The sequence below is a fragment of the Lissotriton vulgaris genome, chromosome 5 (genome assembly GCF_964263255.1).
Source record: "Lissotriton vulgaris chromosome 5, aLisVul1.2, whole genome shotgun sequence".
NCBI lineage: Eukaryota > Metazoa > Chordata > Amphibia > Caudata > Salamandridae > Lissotriton > Lissotriton vulgaris.
Window position 1 is genome coordinate 708,054,963 of NC_141693.1, and position 16,713 is coordinate 708,071,675.

Sequence of the window (16,713 nt, forward strand, 5' to 3'; positions counted from 1 at the left end):
AGAGTGTGGGAGAGAGTGAGACACCAATGCGAAAAAGTTCATCAGCGAGCGTAACTGGGTCGAAGAAATCATCATCATCCCGTAAATGCTTGGTCCAGGGCAACATTAAAAAGATGTTGTTTACAGAAGCGCCATATGAACGCAACCACACACTGACGCGTCTGTATAACACTAAGCTGGCTAAAATGCTAGCTCTGGACCTTCTCCCTTTTTCTTTTGTAGAAGGGGTTGGTTTTCTAGAATTAGTGGCAGCGCTCTGCCCTAAATGGAAGGTTCTTAGCCGGTTCTATTTTGCCAGAGTTGCGGTTCCAGCACTACATGACGACGTGCTGGAGGTGATTGGGGCAGCTTTGCAGAAGAGTGCTGTTCACACTATACATCTGAAAACAGACATGTGGACCAGTGGCGCAGGCGCTGATTACACGTGCATCACTGCACACTGGGTCTCTTTTTCAGGGGTTAAAGCAAAGCTAAACGCAGGTGTTGACCCGGACCAAGTTTTTAAAGCTGCTCGGAAACATGCAACACTAGCCATGTTTGGCTTGGAGAAACGTCACACAGCACAAAACATTTTGGATGAGTTTAACACAAAGGTCCTTCACTGGCGGTACTCAATCACTATTTCTTAAAACAGGGTACACCTCACAAGGACCTGAGGATGGATGCGGCGCAATGGGAGCTAGTTAAAAGCCTGACAGACATGCTTCATCCTTTTGAGTTCTTCACACGTGCAGTCAGCAAGGAGGACTGTAATTTGGGAAAAGCTATCCCATTGTTGTACATGCTGGAGTACCAACTGAAGGCGGTGTCTTCTGTGTTTCAAAAAAATGAAAAGAACCAAGACCCTTTTGTTTTGGCGGAGAAATTATTAGAGCGCCTACAAGGTGATGAACCTCTTAAAATGATCCACTCAGAACATCATTACATTTGTGCTACTATTCTGGATCCACGCTACAAAAAGGCGCTGGCAGGCCGAGCATTCTTTCCTTTTGATGATGAAGATGTTACAAAGTACAAGCGTTGGCTAGCCTTGTCAGCCAAGAGGTTTGAAAGAGAACGGCAGCTCATTGAAGGAAAAGGCAGTACATCAGCATCAGCAGGCCATCCCCAGTCAAAACAATCCACTTCTGCACCTGTGGCTGTGGCACAAGTGACCTCTCAGCCGTTAAAGACACCGGCAACCGGATCATCTGCACCAGACACAACAGTAACATTGGATGCTGAAGAGGATTGGCTAACTCTGCTTGGGTTTGGTTCTCAAAAGGTCACAGCAACAGCTAAGCAAAGTGGAGGAACCTTGGAGGAGGACCTTGAGTCGATGGTGCAAGACTATCTGAATGACTCAACAGAGGTCTATGTTAATGCTGACCCATTGGCGTATTGGCATGGGAAAAAAGAATTGTGGCCACAGCTCTCCAACCTGGCTTTAAACTACTTGTCTTGCCCACTCGCAAGCGTGTCTTCTGAATGTGTTTTCAGTGCTGCTGGTGGCATTGTAACTCCCAAACGGAGCCGCCTCTCGCCCAAAAATGTGGAGAGGTTAACAATGATCAAGATGAATTAGCACCTCATACCACCAGATTACAAAGTACGAGAAAGCACGCCGGATGAAGACGAGGTGGACAGCAACGTAGATGAGAGAATTTCTTCTCTGTTAGTTGACACTGAGCTCACCCTGCCTGAATTCGCAGAGTATGATGACGAAGCCTTATTCTTATTCCTGGACCCTGACACCGAGCCCTGAAAATGAGACAATGAATCAATAACTTTCTTTTTCGTCCTTATTCACTTTTATTCCTGTGTGTCTGTCTTTCTTTGTTGTGCACAGTTAATATAATTCAAACTTTAATCACCTAATCACAAAAACAAGCCCATCAGCAGAACTGTCTTCACTTGTTTGCTTATTGATTTGAAGGTGCCGCAGTCTGCATTCCTCAGGTTCACAAGTTCAGAAGAACATGCTCCTCTATCCTCCTCCTCCAGACTCCTATTTCCCTCAAAGCAGAGGGCTGGATTACGCCCAATGAAGAAAGACTCAGCACTTGTGGGGTTGTTCTACTTCTTTGCGGGTGAGTTGACAGCTCTGGGGCCATTGCTGGGAAGCTCTAATACCGGATAAAAGTGGTTTGGACCAAATCGGAGGCGGAATTTTTTTTGTATTTTTGCTGACTTGCTTGCCTTTGAGGTGCTCTTTGGGGGGGTTCTGGGTGTTTGTGGGTGCGTTTTGGGGTCTGGGAGCACTGCTGGGACAGTCTAATCTTGATTGCATTTGCTTTTCAGGAAATCCGTGGTGGAAAACGGGAGTTATGGCCTAGCTGCACAGTGCGTTTGGACCGAAGGCCGAGAAATATTGTAGGTATGAGATTTTCCTTTTTGGCTGTTTGGGGGTGTTGTGCTTTTTGGCGGGTGGGTTGGCGGGTCTTGGGCATTCCTGGGAAGGTCTAATACCGGATAGAAGTGGTTGGGACAAAATCTATAAGGAAAAGCCTTTTGGCACTTTTTGTAACTTAGGGTTCGTTAGAGTTAGCCCTAGCAGCAGGATTGCATGTGTTTCAGGGTGTTCTAGATTTTTGCAACTGAGTTCTGGGGTCTTAGAGCACTCGTGAGAATGTGTAATTTTGGTTGCAAGTCATTTGAAGAAAATCCATGGTGGGAAATGGGGGATTTGGCATAGTTAAAGAAAGCCTTTGCCACTATTCTTAACTTAGGGCTCGTTAGGGTTAGCAGTATTTCTATTGCATGTGTTTGGGTGGGTGTTTGAGTCTTGGAGCGATGTGGATACTTTTGCTTGCTTGCAAGTGGTTTGAATACAATCCACGGTGGGTAAGGGGGTATTTGGACCTACTTTTACTTTCAAAGTACGTTTTGTCGCCAGTTTTCTGCTAGGCCTCGTTTTTTTAGATCTGATTGGGGGTCTTCTACATTTTTGCGACTGGCTTTAGTAAGGGTCTGGTTGGGAGCACTGCTGGGAAGGTCTAATTTTGTTCTAAAACACAGTTTACAGTACACCTAGCTTGAGGGGAAAGATCCGCTAAATTAATTTGCCCATACTTATTTATCCTTCAAAAGGTGACTCAGACAGAGTACGCACTTTCAAAAATATTGTACTATCTATTAGGAAAATCAAAGTGTGACTTTTTGCACTACACAGCGTACATACCTTATATTTATTTATCAGTGGTGTTGTAATATATCACTTCCTGTTTTTTCGTTCAATAATTACAGGCCGGGTTTCAGTCTGTGCAATGGGGAAAAAAGGATGGAGTCAGGCTTCACATTAGCGAGCCACAATTCAGCATCCGCCAGGCAGGCAGTGGACAGGGTGTCTTCTGGTCACCAACATTGATGGACGAAGCGTCAGCGGGAATGGAGGAGTGCCGCTAAAATGAGGAATTGTTTGCTGCATGCAACTTACTTACCAAATTCAACAGGACAACTACAACAACATACAGATACAGTATCCATTGTTTTCTTCTATGAGTGTGACTGCATTTCTTGGATCTCTCTGCTTCTAAATTGATCCCTACAGCCATTCTATAGGTTTTACTTCGGCTATTTTTTAAACCTAATTTAATGTAAGAAGTGTTTCTCGAGTGCAGAGATAGGCAAGTGAAAACGCTGCAGCCCTGTACTGTCGCATTCTAGTACTACTTACTTTTCAGTAACAATGCATGCAGAAGTGCATGCACTTCCTTTATGTCACTTAAAAGATTTATGGTTAGCTTTGTACCCAAAGATTTCTTTATCTTCAATTATTGTTTGTCCATGCTGTGGTTTTTTTTTCTTCTCTCAACAAAACCTACCCAAAAAGAAACCCCCATTCCCATCCATTTTCCAAACCCTAACCCTCTTCCCCCGGGCTGTGTGGTTTTGCTTGATGTGTGACTAAATGACATCAATAATTCCACATACTTGCTGGGGAGGATAAGGTCATAGCAACAGGCTGGTGAAGGAATCTGAGGATATATTCAGTACTAATTCTTGTTGTAGTAGCCAATGTCAAAGAAATCCAACACAACTACAAGTTATACTTTACCATTTGTTAGGCTACATTGTGGCACTGTTCTAGGGTACTGTCACCTGCTATATTCTCTATCGTATCGTTGTAATGCTACAGTAAGGACAAACCAGGTTTCATTTTCTTTTTTTCCATAGGCATGCAACTGCCACTGTGTCACACCACTAGTACCACCGCAATGAGGAGGACATGTCATCCGCCCAGGATTGCCAACCTTAATCACCATTTCCCGTGGAGCCAGCCCTGGACCTAGCCCTACTTTCAAACACAAATTACAGGTAAGATAAGCGTTTGGTTGGAGGTAGTATAATGGAGTATTAGGAGAGACGAGAGATTGACGGTAGTACTACTAAAGTCCTAGGACTATTCAGGAAAACAAACTTACTGATAAACCCCCACCCACCAGACTCAAAAGCAGTAAAAAACAGGTATGTCAGATAAAGTTTCAAAAAGTATATTTTTATAGCCCTAACAAAATAATCTCCCGCAAGACCCTCCCTAACCCAAACGATTGTCCTTCAAAAGTCCCAAAAAAACCCAACTCCCAATCCCACCCCCAAAAGACTCTAAAAAAGGGGCAAGGGACACTACGGCAGGGTGCTGTTGACTTTAGCGGCCAGGGCATCATGCTCCTTGCGGAGGGTGGCATGGTCGAAGCGGAGGCCCTCCACCAAGTTCTTATAGCTTAGGACCTCCTGCTCCAGGTAGGACACTCTGAGGCATAAGCGGCGCTGGCGTGCCTTGCAAATCCTGTGGGGGGCAGCTGCTGTCTTTGCTGCTCAGCGGTTGGCTTTGGTAGCCCGGCTCCGTACCGCTGGAGCACTGCGCTGGCTGGCAGCCCAGGGGGCACGGAGGAGGATGCAGCTGTCCCAGTGGATGTTGTTGTTGTACCGGTAGACTGCGTCTCCTCCTCCTCCAGGGCCACCAGCCGCCGATATTTGGCGACAGTGGCATCCAGCCTCCGTTGCCGAGCCATTCGAGTCAGCTCCCTCCTTCTTGATGGTCTCTTTGATTTGGAAGGAGCAACTATATGAAGAAAGAAAGACATCGTTTGTAACCAATGCTCCTTAAGATTAACACAAAATGATTGAGCAGAAAGTTGTGTCACAGTACAAGTAGCAAATTGAAAGCAGAGTACATAACTACTGAGGACAGTATCTATGTAACCTCCGACTTCTTCATCCTTGCTCTAACATTAGTGGGAGTTTAAGGAACAAATTCTACGAGCACTATGGACTTCCATTACAGTCGACTATGACAGTACACCAGCCTGATTCTTCTTCTTCTCTCTTGTTTAGGAACATTGGTACGTTATCTTATGCAAGCCGGCATAATGCCAGCGCAGTGAACTTACACCTGAGGCAGATTGGTCAGAAGATGAGGGGGGAAACAGCTCAGATATAGACGGCAGTAATTTAGAGTCAGATACTGATCCAGAGGAGGTTACCCCTACAACTATAGCGAAACCAGCAGTCTCCTTCAAAAAAAACGAGCAAAGGGGGTTAACTTGGGACCATAGGGGGTGATAATATTTCTACACACTATGTTAGCTACTTCTACCCGCGAGAACTGATAACACACCCAAAACAGAATCCAGCAAAAAGGTTTCATTCAGACCAGAGAGAAGGGGGCTATCAACCCTCCCAGAAATTGTTTTATAACCAACCTTTCCAAACAGTATATCCCCAGTCACAGTGTGGGTTTCAGAATAATAACTATCCACCATACAGGGGTTTAATGTACCTACCTTTAACCATTTTTCAATGCTGTTTGGGCTGGAGGAAGTAGATTGACTTGGCAGGGAACAACCCTCTTCAGTAAAATACACTTTGGTAGAATCTATTAACCTGCAGGGTGATATTAATTCGAAAGGTGCTGTAGAAAGACAACAAATAGAAGGGGACAACCAGTTGGTCCTATTGAACCTGATACCCGCAAGAGGGGAGAAAATCTTATCTTGAGGAACACACCCAGTGGTATACCAGATCCAATAAGGGAGGAAAGGCAATTGGTTTTGGAGACCCCTGTTTTAAACAAGGCTAGTAGTATGAACGAAAGATCAGACCCCAGAATGAAAGGAATAAAACTACAAACTATGTTCTGGAACATTGCGGGTCTCCGCGTAAAAATCGCGGATGGATGTGCCCTAGATTTTGACCAAGACTATCAAGTAATATGCCTACAGGAGACTTGGCTCACTACAGAAATGCACCTGACAGGGTATAAAACTTATTTTTCCCCAGCAATCGCAGGCACCTATGGCAGGGCAAAGGGTGGGTTGATGATCTACATAGCGAATACCATACCGGGGCTAGAAATTACAGTGCTTAGTTTAGAACCAAACTATCAGATATTGAGAGTGTCTTTTCAAATGAAGAGGGTTATCTTACTTGTGTAAATATGTATGACAATCTAGCAGAAAGCGAGAGAGTAAAAACACTTGGGGCTCTCCGCAAGAAACTTTTTACTTGGTCAAAACAGTCACAAGGCTTAGAACCCCCAAGTATTGTGTGGGGGGGGCAACTTCAATCACCATCCCTGCGAGAGGAATAACAGTAACATTTGCGGCATGGGGGATGAAATAGACGACCAAATAACTCACTTCAGCCACTCTGTGGTGGGAGATTTTTTTAAATGAAACTCTATCTGAATTGAACTTGGTGATACTAAATGAAGCAAAAACCCCTTGTGGGCAGCTGGAGCCAACCTATCTGGGAAGGGGTTGCGAGTCAACAATTGATTATATACTGACCACAGCGACTCTTCGAAATCAGGCCCAGAGATTTAGAGTGTTAATAAATACTCTGAGTGACCATGCTGCTTTAGGCTTTGACCTATTCATAGATCAGGGGCACTTATCAGCACAGTTTTTAATAACTGCACTTGCCCAGAACAATATACATTTAACAAAAACAAATGGCTATACCCTAGGATGGGGAAAGATAGATCCCGTAGAATTAACAAACAAGGTGGTAACTACTGCATACCCGGCAATACTGAAGTGTCTAGACACTGACATAGGGGAAGAGGGAGTCCTAGAAAATTTTAGGGTGATCCAGGACAAGGTAAATGAATGCTTAACAAGAAAGCAAAAAGGCAAAAAAGGAGAAAAAAAGGGTGGTTTAATCACAATTGTTCAGTGGCCCACAAAACTTTAAAAATAGCACTAACAAAAGCTGTTAGAGACCATGAGGAGGTTAGGACCCTGAGAAGGTCATATAGATTGGCATGTAAAGCAAGAAAAGAGGAATTGAAGAAAGCCCTATGGAAGCAACTTCATGAGAGCTCACTAAATAGAAATAGCGAACTGTTCTGGAAGGTGGTGAAAGCTCCCTTTCTGATGGATACTAATAACCACCCAAAAGTAGAAGTCGCAAAAAATTTCGGTAAACCTTCAGAAGTAGATTTAACTGAGGGAACTAACCGGAATAATCAGGTTAATCCGTTCCCAATTGCACTAGACTTTGGACTCCATGAAGTAATAAACGCAGTAAAAGCGAGCAAAGCGGAAAAGCTCCTGGTCCAGATGGGGTACCAGTCGACTTTTTAAAATTTAAATTAGATTTGTGGGCCCCAATATTAAAGAGGGTGTTTGATGCTACAATGAAATGTGGGCTAATTACATCTTGGACCCAATCAATCTTGGTACCCATATTTAAGAATGCAGGCTGTGCGGGGCAGAAAATGAAGATCTCGAACACCTATTATGTATCTGCCCAAGGCTGAAAGAGGAAAGAGTAGCCCTGTAAAAAACTGCCTTCAACGAACAAAAAATCCGCACACGTAGACAAGCGGTTCTTGCTTGTTTCGACCCAGGCCTTCCCCCACTAAACGGGAAGTTGGTAAAATTCTTGAAATGTCTGGAACTGAAACTAAAAAATCTGGCAGAGAGCACCAGACTGGACTAGTTGAAAAATGGCCAAGACTTTACACCATGACCACATACCCGTACCAAAACGTTTTTATTAAGTTCTCTTGTTTTTAATATATCTTTCTTTACAATCTTTTATCTGAATGCATGAACTATCAATGTACTTTTGTAATGGTTTTAATTAACCTAAAAACAATAAAAATACTTACTTACTTACATATTTAAGAAGGGAAATAGGGAGGACGTGTCCTGTTACCGCCCGATCTCGCTCCTGTATTCGCTGGGGAAAGTACTGGGCAGAGTGGTACTCCAGCATCTACAGTAGCGGGCGGACGATACCGGGACTCTTTCAGACATTCAGTTTGGCTTCCGAGAGGGCTTCGGTACAACAGAGCAAGCCCTGAATTTGGCCCTAATGATGGGGAAGTACGTGTCGGCAAAGCGGGGTAGGCTGTACATGGTCTATGTCGACCTATCCGCAGCTTTCGACTGCGTCTCCCATGCAAAACTGTTGGCAGTTCTTATCGATATGCGAATAGATCTAGCCCTGGTAACCTTTCTTAGAGAATTATATTCCAAGGCTTCATCCAGGGTGCGTTTCGGAGTGCAGGGTGAACTATCAGAGTCATTCACAGTGGAGCGCGGCGTCAGGCAGGGTTGTGTGCTGGCCCCCTTTCTCTTCTCCCTTTATACTAATGGGCTCGAGGTAGAGATATTGAAGGGGGGCCAGGACCTCCCCCGAGTGAAAGATCGCCTGGTGCCTGCGCTCCTATACGCAGACGATGCTATGATACTAGCACGCACCCCACGGGAGCTACAGAAAGCATTGAATAGGTATGCAAAATTAATGGGTAGTTTGGACCTCCACATAAATGTAAAAAAGACTTATGTCATGGTGGCAGGTCAAGGAAAGAAACAGGGGAAGAGTATTTTCCTTGATAATGAAAAAATAGAACCAACCGCCCAATACCCTTATTTGGGGATTATGATGGACGAGAAGCTTAATTGGAAAGCGGCTATAGAAGCCCGCAAACATCAACTTCTGCGAGCAATTGCTGCTCTTATAAAATTTGCACAGAAGTTAGGAAAGAGGCCACCAGTAGAGCTGCTCCGCATCTACAAAGCAAAGTGTCATTCCATCGCACTTTATGGGGCGGGTCTGTGGGGACACAAAAATACAAAAGCCCTACAGGTAGCAGAGAACACTTTCATGAGATTTCTTTTGGCGTTCCCTAAACGAGTATCCACCTTTGCCTGCCATGCAGAGCTAGGAATGCCCCACATCGAGGATTTGGCAAATATCAAACCCATACTGCTCTGGCGTCGTATTTGGACGTCAACGAAAAATTCCTTTACAAAAGAGATTGTGGCAGATTGTATGTTATTGGACTATGCGGAAAAAATAGAATGGCTGAGATATGTAAAAAATCTTCTTACTGATCTGGGGATGGACGAATATTATTCTAACCCTGAAACAATTGCTGAAATCCAGAAGAAAGATCTAAAAATAAGGGCTCTGAGCCATATAGAAGAAATACGTATCAGCACAGAGATAAAGAAACCCTCAGTCCAACACTCCTTGACAGTCATGACTACTGTAGAAATGGAACCATATTTGACATATGTCGAGTCACAATTTGAGCGGTTCTTACTGGCAAGATTTAGGCTGAACATTTTTCATAGGGTTGTAGCTTTTCCTAACAGAAATAGCTGGGACGAATGCTTAACGGTGTGCCCCTGTGATGAAACGTCTGAACAATCAACGATCCACACTGTAATGTTCTGCAAATATTATACTGTACACCGTAAGCTATGGTTAATTCCCCTTCTGAGAACTTTAGGCTTTAGAAGATGTCGTCCCGCCATGTTGTGGTTGCAATTTTTGAGCTCTGAATTGACCTGGAAAACTGTGAGCACTTTTTAAAAATGTATTTTTAAACACAGAGTAAATCTTTGATAAGGTAATGTTTGACCACCTGAGGGAAAAGAATAAGGGTACCCCTTTTAAATGTAAATATATCAATTCTGTCTTAATTTTGAGAAAATGAATTTTAAATGTTACATCTGAGGAATAATGGCTAGTTTGATACTTATATGAAATGTACTGTGGAAACTCTTTTATGGTTTTTTATGTAATTTGAAAACCGAATAAAGATTTACTTACTTACTTGAACAAACTTTCTTTTAAACAGTGACTATAAAAATCTGACACATATTTTGACAAAACAGCTAAAAAGAGTGAATGATGTCTTAATCCAAAGAGATCATAAGGGTTTTGTTACAGGGAGACAACTATATGAGCTGATACATGACTTAATAGGGGCAATATATATGGCTAAAAAGAATAGAATCCCACTGACTGTTCCTACCTTTGACGCAGCAAAAGCCTTTGATAGGGTTAGCTGGCCTTTTCTGTACAGTGTAATTAGATAATATGATCTGGGAGAGACCTTTTTAGGGGCAGTCACGTCCCTTTATAAAAATCCCATGGCTAGGATTCTGGTTAATAGGAATCTTACAAAGCAAATAAATATGTCCCCTTTGTTTGTAATGGGTGGGAGAAAAAAGTTGGACTGTACGTTGACGATTTAATGGTTTACATAGGAGACCTAGAAACTTTACTCCCTGTAATTTGGCACATCTTAGAAGACTTTGGGAAGGTTTTGGCTTACCTTATTGACCTTCGGAAACCAAAATCATGAAATGGAACACCCACCATACTAGCGCTTTGGTAAAGCAAGAAATAAGTTACTTCGGAATACAGGTGCTTCAAGACCTGGATAGAATGGCCCAGGTAAACTATGATAAGGTAGCCTCAGGGGCTAAAAAGCTACTTTTTTTTTAAAAGAATTTTTTATTAATTTTCAAAGCAGCATATCATCAAATCAAAAATGCGGGCCCGATCATCTGGCGGATAACCCAGCACTTATCATAAATACAGAATAAGTCAGTTCACAGCATGCACTTCCTCTCTACCCCACCCCCCCTGTCAGTGTACCCCTGTCTACTATCCAACAACTAGACATATACTTCCCTGTGCCTTGAGAAAATTAACATACATCCATGATGAGTAACATTATCACTGATCTCAAATAACAGAGGGTTCCATTAGGGTACTCACATGTACACCAGGCCCCTGTCTTAATCATGCAGCATTTCCCAATGTGTCGTGCAGGAACTGATTCGTCCTAAATTGCGCTCAAGTGTCCCCATCCAAATCATTCCCCTCAGCATTCCCGGGGGCCCCCACCCTGGCCACCGCACTCTGGCCTACATCTGCTTGTTCCCCCTCCTCCTCATCCAGCTCCACCGGGGTTGGAGCTCCGCCACCAATGCTCCCCACGCCCTCGCTGCCTCCAGTGCCTTGTCATTGGAGGAACGCCTGGCCAGTTGTAGACAAAGCGTCCCTTCACTTCCCGCCCATCTCAAGAAGCCCGCCTTCCATCTGCGGAAACTAGGACCTGCTCTCGCCTTCCAGTGCATGGTAAGCTCCCTTTTCGCCATTATCAAGCCCAAATCATGAAATTTGCTAGTAACTTTGGTGCTGGGGATATGCGGGAACCAAAGCAGAAGGCAAGTTCCCATCTCCGCCTCCAGCTCGCGCCCTGTTACTTGGTTCAATTACTCCACCACGTCTGCCCAGTATGTGTCCAACCCCATACAGCTCCAAAACATATGCCCAAAATCAGCACTTTCTGCATTGCAACTAGGGCACGGCGATTGGGTCCCTCCAAAATACTGCAGAATCTTGACCGAGGTTAAATAGGCCCTATGTAAAGTATAAAATTGGACCAGTTGGAACCTGGCGTTGCGCATGCCCTTCCAAGCCCGCCTCAACAGCTGTGGCCACGTCGTCTCGGGGATGATCCTACCAAGCTCTTCCTTCCATTTACCCTTCAACTTATCCAAGGTCGGAAGCCTCTCTGTGGACAGCTGCCTATACAGGCAAGTGAAAGCCTTGAGTGTGCCCGCCGCCATAGTGACGTATTGGCACCCCAACGAAGTTGGGGGTTCCGACAGTCCCATCTTCCACTGTTGCTGGATTCCCGTCACAAGGGCAGCGTGCAATAAATAATCCCCCCTCGGCAGATTGAAAGCGCTCTGCAATTCCTGGAAGGGCAACGAAACACCGTCCCTATACAAGTCTCAAATCATGTGGATCCCACACTCCTCCCAGCCAGCCAACGCAAGGGAGGGCCGTGCACATTCCCAAAGGGATTTCTGAAGCATATGGGGCTACAAAACCCGCCCGTTTCTGACTGCGTGTCGAGCACATCTGAAGAGTGCGCTCCTCGAGGGTGAGCTGGTCGAGCCTGATTTTCTGCCGGAGCACAATGAATGACAGCACGTGACGAGGGATAACCCTACCTTGCAATCCGTCTGGGCCTCTACACTCGCGGGTGACAGCCTGTGTGAGCCATTGCAGCTGTGCCTCCAAGTAGTACCACTCAAAGTCTGGGGCTGCCAACCTCCCCTCCTCTCTCGGCCTCATTAAGGGGGCTAGTGCTACCCGCCTTCTACCGGAACCCCAAATGAACCCTGTCATCAGCGCCCAGAGCTTCTTAAAAAAGGAGACAGGTATCCAGACCGGCAAAGTACGGAAGACGTAAAGCAGCCGTGGGAGTGCCACCATCTTCAAAAGGGCTATGCGCCCTGCCACCGAAAGTGGGAGGGTCCGCCAAAACGCCATGCAGCCCTTGAGCTCCCGCAGCGCGCCACCTACATTCCCCTCAAAGAGGTCAATGGGAGCATGAAATACGCAGACCCCCAGATACGGTAGGCAATCAGGCTCCCACCTCAGGCCCTCAAGCGCCAGAGGTGCCTGACCCTCTGGGGACCAGGGAAACAGGCAGGTCTTTGTCCAGTTCACCTGTAAGCCTGACAAGCGACCAAAATCCCGAAGCAGGGTTCTAGTGCCCCGCAGGGAATCCCCTGCATCAGCCAGATACAGGAGGAGGTCATCCGCGTACAGAGATATGTGGTGAGGCTCCCCACGCATCAGAACACCCTCGTACAATTGCCCCAGCCGGGAATGCGCCGCTAATGGTTCAATTGCTAGCGCAAATAGCAGTGGGGACAAGGAACAACCCTGTCGGGTGCCTCTCTCCACCCGACAAGCAGTTGAGATAGTGCGTCCCGTACGAACCCTGGCTGTGGCAGAAATATACAACAATCTGGTCCAACGTACAAACTGATCACCTAGGCCAAAGCCCTTCAACACCCGGAACAAATATGGCCACTCCACACTATCGAATGCCTTTTCGATATCCACTGACAGCACTACTGCCTCGGACATTCCCTCCTCTCTTTCCCCCATGATCCGTATCAACCGTCGTATACACGTCGTGGTGTTTCTAGTGGGGATAAAACTCGATTGGTCCTGATGCACCAGGGTGGTCATGTGACCCAGGAGTCGCGTGGCCAAAATCTTGCTGAGGATCTTATAATCAACTGTGAGCATTGAGAGTGGTCGGTACGCTGTCCTAGAGGTGGGGAGCCCTCCTTTCTTCAGCAGCGCCACTATGATCGCTTCCCTCGTGGTGAGCGGCAGCCAGGATGTCAAGTTACGCCGCATAGAATTCCACGGGAAGGCAATCCGCCCCCGGTGTTTTCCTCCTGGCCATATGTTTAACCGCAGCCCTAATTTCTCCCAATGAGATTGCTTTGCCCAGTTTGATGCCCTGTTCCGGGGCCAACTGAGGCAGCCCTGCGCCTGCTAGATAGTCGTCCATATCATCGGGCAGGTCCCTCATCCTGCTCTGATACAGGAGTGTGTAGTAATCCAGAAATTGGTCGTTGACCTCTTTCTGCGAATAGAACAGGTCTCCAGCAGGTGTAGTCAGGGACACTATTGGGGATCCCCGACAGCCGGGTTAGCCAGCTAGGCTAATACCGACCCTACCTTGTCCCTTTCAGCATGGGCGCGTACCATGTACTCCTTGTAATCAAAGCAGCGGAGCCGCTCAACCTGGGCGGCCACTTCCTCCCGCGCCACCAAAACTCTCTCTTGGCCGCTCCCGGTCGTGTGATGATCTATTTCCTCCTGACGCAGATGGGCCTCTACCCGGTCTATATCCTGTAGCATCGATTTACATGTCCCAGCAATGGATGAGATGCATATCCCCCGCACCACTAACCTTGAACGCATCCCACTCATGGGCTCGGCTCGTTGCCGTCCCTGAGTTTTCTGCAAAGTAGCGTTCTACGCCCTCCCTGAGCTCTGTTTGAAACGTGGGGTCCTCCAGCGTCGCCGGATCCAGACACCACGTAGGGATCACTGGTCGCAGCCGTGACCAGAGGACAGTTATCAGACAGGGGTTGTAGTCTGAGAGCGTCCTAGTTAGATACTTGCTATGGCGCGTGATCTCCAGGGCTCCTGGAGTGCACAAAACGCCATCGAGTCGCACATGTAGATCGTGTGCAATCGAGTTAAACAAATAGTCCCTGTCTAAGGGGTGGTGTGCCCACCAGGCATCCACAAGGCCCTATGCTTCCTGCCATTCCCTTCTCACTCTAGCTATTCTGCGCACCACCGACTAAGCCAGTGGTGGGTGGGAGCGAGCCAACCCTACATAAGTGACGGAGTTGAAGTTCCCGCCCAAGAACACTGTGCCAACTAAAAAAGACGCTAGCCTCCCAGAAAGGCGCACAAAGAACGCGGCATGCTCGGAGTTTGGGGCATATACACTGCAAAATGTCACATCTCTGCCATCCAAGCGGCCGAGCACCAGCACGAACCTCCCCTCCGGGTCTACTATCGTGTTCATGGGTTGGAAGGGAACCCCCGACCGCACCCAAATTCGGCCCCCCTGGCAAATGCAGAGTAAGTGGTGTAGAATATCTGACCTCTCCATCTCCTCTGCAACGCCCGCCCCTCAGCCTGGTCAATGTGTGTCTCCTGCAAAAAGGCCACCTGGATCCCCCTGCGGACTAAGTAAGCATGTACTTTGTAACGTTTCCTCATGGAGTTCAGCCCTCGCACATTCCAAGTGACACATTTTAATTCAAGTCGGCTCACCATAAGAGAATATACAACAGAACAGAATCCAAAACAGCCTAGTGGGCACACTGACAACCCCCCCTTTGCAAAACTTCCCCAACAAACCCCCCTCCCATCCTTCCCCAGAACAGGCTCTAAACCATAGTTACCCATCCAAACACAACCCTAAGAAGGGAAACACCCTGGTAGCTACCAGAGTCTCACAATAGGTGTGAGTTAGAGGGGGTGACCCAACACCTAAACGGGTCGGACAACAATCTCACCTACCCAGCTAGCTGGTTGAGCCTCACATGCTGAATTCCCCTCCACCTGACAGTGTTCCACCCTAGGGGGGGCCCCCAGGCAAAATTCAAACAGCAAAAGGCAATATTCAACCATCGAAAATCAAGAATCAAAAATCCAATATCCCCCCCAGCGCCCCCCCGCCTCAGCAAGGAATTGAGCCCCCCACCATCTCCAGCAGAGCCATATCCACCCCCCTCAAGGATACAAGACAATGTTCAGTGCACCTCCTCTTACTATACAGAGGCCGGGGCCAGGCAGCGTCACTCGTCCATCAGGCCATCTGCAGTCTGTGGAGTGACCTGAGGTAGATGTCCATCATCTTCCTCAGAACCCTCTGACCCCACCTCCACCGATCCATGTTGGGACCCTGAGTCCGCCATCGAAACTGCAGTCGCCGCTCCTGATATAATAGTGACCGCCTGCAAAGCCGCTTGTCTCTCCAGCTCCGTCTGGGAAGTCGACGGTGACCGCCTATTCACCACACGTTTCCTGTTGCGACGGCCCCTACCAGGTTTTGGCTGAGTTTCGGCCTCCAAATTCAGCTGTCCAGCACCGTCCTTACCCGCACGGTACTGCTCGAGCCAGTGCCATGCTTCATCTGGCGCGTCAAAGAAGGTAGCAGTTCCGTCCACCATCACCTTCAAGCGTGCCGGGGAGAACAGAGCATATTGTATACCCTCGTCGCAAAGGGCCCTCTTGATCATCATGAAGGAAAAGCGGCTCCATTGAACCTCTTGAGAGTAATCAGGGTAAAGGGAGACCGAGGCATTTTCGACCCTATATCGGCCGGAGGTCCGGGCATATTGTAAGATGAGGTCACGGTCCCTGAAATGGAGCAGGCGCGTGCCCGCTGGTCTATGAATCTACAGTCCCTGCCTTACCTGCCAATGCCCACGACCCATCCAACTTGGCTATGGAGTTTAACACCATGGAGGTTGAAAGGGCGATAAGAGACACTAGTAAACACAAGGCCCCGGGACCCGATGGGGTTCCTGCAGATCTCTATATCCAGTACCCACAATTTTGGTCAAAGATTTTAACCAACGTTTTTAATGCGATTCCCACAGCTGGCTTCCCATCTTCTTGGTCCACCTCTATAATTGTGCCTATATTCAAGAAAGGGAACAGGGGGGACCCGGCCTGCTATAGACCAATCTCCCTGCTGGACTCTGCCGTCAAGATCTTAGGCAGAGTCATCTTGCATAGACTGGGGGATTGGCTGGAGGAGAGCGGGATCCTTTCAGATTTACAGTATGGCTTTAGGGCACATAGAGGGACAATGGATCAATGCTTAAACCTTCATCTAATCATTAGCAAATACACCGTGGTGAAGGGGGGGCTTCTTTATTTGGGGTTTATGGATTTATCTTCCGCCTTTGATTTGGTCAATCGTTCAAAACTATGGTCTATCTTACGAAATCTGGGATTGGACACCACCTTGGTTAGTTTTTTGCATGACCTTCATTTAAATTTGTTTGCGTCTGTTAGGGCAACGAGGGATGGAAGGTGTACAGCAAAGTTCAGATCAGGGAGAGGGGT